A 4,443-nucleotide genomic window follows, 5' to 3' on the forward strand; every position below is an offset into this window, starting at 1 on the left:
TCTTTGGCAATTCGTGGCGTTGAACATCACCTTGGTTAAGGGGACCATTCATGGCTAAGATTGGCACCACTTGGTTAAGGGGACCATTCATGGCTAAGATTGAGGCCGCAAATCTAAGACTTGGAATCAACAACATCAGGGATCTTGTAGAAGATAATAGCAAAGAGGTCAAGGTTGAGGCAAAACCTTGCTCATATACTCTTGGTGAAGCCATTCATGCACGTACTATCATTTCTTTCTCTTGCAAATTTTTGATAGACTCTTATGGCTTGCCCCTACAGCAATGTCATGTCGATCAGCAAGCTATGGGTCTCTCATGGGTCTACACCCTCAAGGCCTCTCCAATGGCATTATTTAAGTTTCCATCAGTTTTATGTGTTGATGTCTTTGACATAAATGGATGGAAGAGAAGATTTCAGGTTCTTCGATGGGAGTCGTGACAAAAAGATAGAGGACTTAGGCCTGTAAAGATTGTCAATCCCATCTCATTGGCATGAACTTCTCTCCATTATTTTCTTCACCCTACATGATGCGATAAAAAATGCATTATTGCTAATGCACCCATACAACATACTGCAAATCCACTACACCATTTAGAAAAAGTGAAGGGAAATTTTTATAATGTACCACAAACGATCACATATCAGGCATGGAAATCCCTTGAATCTTTTTGCTATGCAAATCTTACATAAGCTAATGTGTCTATGTTGTGAATTCCTTCTCCATTCACATGGAACTGGGGAACAATGAACTTCACTCATGATTTATGTTTGTAGATCAACATCTCTTTTTATAGGACACGGGTGTGGTTAAGTTGACAATTGTTACTCTCCATGAAGAAGGGCGTGATCCTCATTTCCATACTTGTAGATGCTCCACTATCTAGTACAACCATATTGTCCCCAATTCTTTTGATTGACACGTCTCTGATTGGATACTTCCTTGTCAATTTGGAGAGATTGAGACCTCACATCCAAATGGAGAGGTCGAGGTTGAGGGTTGGACCTCTCCCTGACACTCTCTTAGAGAAGCCATTCATGTCAGTAGTGTCTCTTCCATTCATTCGTGTCAAAGAATCTCTCTGTCTCTGTCTCTCTCTCTCTCCACACCTCTCTCTCTCCAAATAAATATAAATATATAAATATTAAATATATGCATATAAATGTAAATATAATTATAAATGTAAAATATATAAATATATATGTATATATACTTGTTCATGTCTATATAGGTAATACATATATAAATGTAAATTTATTAAAAAATATATATTAATATATAAATCTACATATTTTTGTTCCTATAACTAAATATAAATAAATAAATATATAGTTTATAATCTCTCTCTCTCTCCTTCACTCTTTCTCTTTCTCTTTCGCTACTTCTCTTTCTCTCTCTGCCCCCCCTCTCTCTCTCTCTCTCTCTCTACTTCTCTCTCCCCCCTCCTCTCTCTCTCTCTCTCTCTCTCTCTCTCTCTCTTTCTCTCCCTCCCTCCCTCCCTCCCTCTCTCTCTCTCTCTCTCTCTCTCTCTCTCTCTCTCTCTCTCTCTCTCTCCCTCCCTCCCTCCCGCCCCCCTCTCTCTCTCTCTCTCTCTCTCTCTTTCACCTTTCTCTTTCTTTTTCTCTTTCTCTCTTTGCCCCCCTCTCTCTCTCTCTGTACTTCTCGGAATCTGGTCTTTCATGCAAAGACCAAACACATTGAGGTCAGGTACCATTTCATCAAGGAGGTACTTGAGGACAAGCGCATAGAGCTTGTTAAGGTTCATACAGATGATAACCCTGCAGATATGCTGACGAAGAGTCTACCTAGTTAGCGGTTTGAGTATTGTCGTGTATTGATGGGCATTGGATAGTATGCTCACTGGTTGTTCTCCCTTAAAGGCACATTGTCCTTTAAGTGGGAGGTTGTGGGGGTTAAAGGTCACTGTGCCTTAACCTCGGTTATGTACAATACTCAAACACATATATAAATGAATGAAAAAGAAGATTAGGGTGGTTCTGCACCCACCAAAACTTGTGGCTCTCTGTCTCTCTCTCTCCTTCTTCCGTTCTTGCTTCCGTTGAGAGCACTCTCATACACTTCAAAATAGTGCTCGGGGCTGGACATGCTTTTGCTTTGCTAGTCCCAGCTAGTCCCCTCTTTGACTTTGTTTGATTTTCTTACCACTTGGAAGATGGTAATTTTACCCCACTAGTGAAATGTTCATCTCCATAAGCCTCACTTCTACGTTTGATGGGAATTTATCTTCCACTTCCACATCCTACAATCTATAGCACCCTCGAATTTGTGGATGCTCAATTGTGTAGATGCATGTTGTGGTTTTTGACCTATCATCCCAAAGACCTTTCACGAGTTTGGGTGATAGGGCAATTTCCATTTCTAGATAACATCATGAATCGAGTCGAAGGTACAATAGAATATGCATAAGAGAGAAAGCTTGCAGAATAAAGCGAGTGAAAAAGAGATTGGGGAAAATGAGTTATGTATTGTATGCCTGATTCAGCTAGATATGCAGCACATAGCTACACTATACACAAATTGGGATTTAACCCAAAAGATTGACTCTTAGAGCTTTTATACAGAGGAGTCTAACACTTTTTTAATGATAGAGGTGGCGGGTACTACCCCCTACCCTTCAATCAGATTCTTTGAGACTCGTTTGTTACTCGTTTGTTATATAAAGCTTTGACTCAATTGTCAAATTGTGTCTCTAATAACTTGCCACCATCAAACACCATATGCATTGACTATTGCTACTGCTTCTTGAATGGTGCCTAAAAGATAACATGAGTTGTTAATTCTATGGTGTTCATTGCTTCCCCAACTCCTTCAGCCACTGTCTCCAGCATCTCCTCCAGTGGAAGAATCACCTAGACACTAGGTCCTTTAAGATCTCCATTCGTGTTTTGGTTGGAGTCTCCCTTTGTCCTTTGGTTGGGGTGTTTGAATTCTGTGTTGACATTATTTGAATCCTGAGGTTCAACACTCACCCCAACTTCGTTTCAAGCTGCATCCTCATGCTTTTGATATTTGGGACTTGACCTAAAAAATAATCTATTGTTCTTCCACACCATTGAGGGGTTGGTAGTTCTTTGCATTTGCACAGTAGTAGCTAGAAGGTATTTTCCTATTCAACACGAGAGAGTTTCATCATCTTTGTATAGCAATCCCTATGGATTTCTAGACTGCTAAAATTAATTTACAATCCATTTTTATTGACTTCAATTCCATTGACATTAGTGTCTCCCATAAGGATAGCTAATGGAAGCTTAAAATGCCTTGTCTATCCTCTTCTTGATTGCATGTTGCATGATCCTGGGGATGGAGAGTGCAATGGGTGACATGATCATTGGCCTTGCTGATGTGCTTTGTGCTGAGCTTGAAGCCTTGTTTTGTGTTACTATGATTTGTGCTAAACTTGAAGCCTTATTTTGTGTGGCAAGGGCAGTGCTAGAATGTCTTCACCACTCAAATCTATTGGATTTCATTTCACTAGTGTCCTATTGAAGTCCTATTGAAGGCTTGCACCTTTTGCCTTTGATACATCACTCTCATCCAGCTTTCTACTTGAGCCACATTTGGAATCGAGGTTCTTGGGCTACTCATTCTTGCTCTGCTTTTTCTTTCTCACACTAACCACTTCATCTTTGCATCCTCTCGATGCACTCCATGCTCCATTCGGCTACTTCACTAGTTGTGGATCATATTTTAGTGAAATGTGTCATTGGTGGAGTGGCTACTTTACGATGCCTTTCTTCCCCTTCTTCACTTCATTAGTCTACTGCCTCTGAAGTCAAGGCCTTTTTGGTTGTGCTCCACCTCCCTTACCTTGGCTGCCTTGGTATTTCACATGGTTTGTGGCCACCTTGTCCTCAGGGGTTGCCTATTAAGATAAGAATGGGGTTGATGAAGTCAATATCCCTTTCAGATGTGTGTTTCTACATTACCGTCATTATCTTCATCTTTATTCCTCTTCTTGAACATTTTGGGACTATAGAGCTATTGTAGTCATAAAAGATGTTGTGCTTGGATGCCCTCTCACCTCCACTATAGCTGATGGGGATCTCAACATGATGACCTTGTCCTCAATAGTGGTGACTCAAGCCTCAAGGACTCTCAATTTTCTCTATTGGCATGATTGGTTTCCTTCTTCACCTACTATGCCTACTTCTTTGTTTGTTAACTTTGTCTTTTCAATCAAAATTTTCCTCCTTGCTTCATGCTTGGCTTCATCCACCTCTCAAACCACCTTTGCTTTGTCCTCTAGTGCATGCGTGTCTTTTTCTCTTCCTCTTTTAGAGTGACTTTATGGAAACAATGTGTGGTTTCAGAACTTCACTTTCATGCTCCACTTGTTGCAAGTTTACAATGGCAAGGATGAAATGTTGTGCTATGTAGCACATCACATTGCAAGGATCATGTATCTGTGAGGAATTCTTTGTT

Source organism: Dipteris shenzhenensis, chromosome 32 (genome assembly GCF_047967505.1).
Source record: "Dipteris shenzhenensis isolate YYH24624 ecotype China chromosome 32, Dip_SZ_1.0, whole genome shotgun sequence".
NCBI lineage: Eukaryota > Viridiplantae > Streptophyta > Polypodiopsida > Gleicheniales > Dipteridaceae > Dipteris > Dipteris shenzhenensis.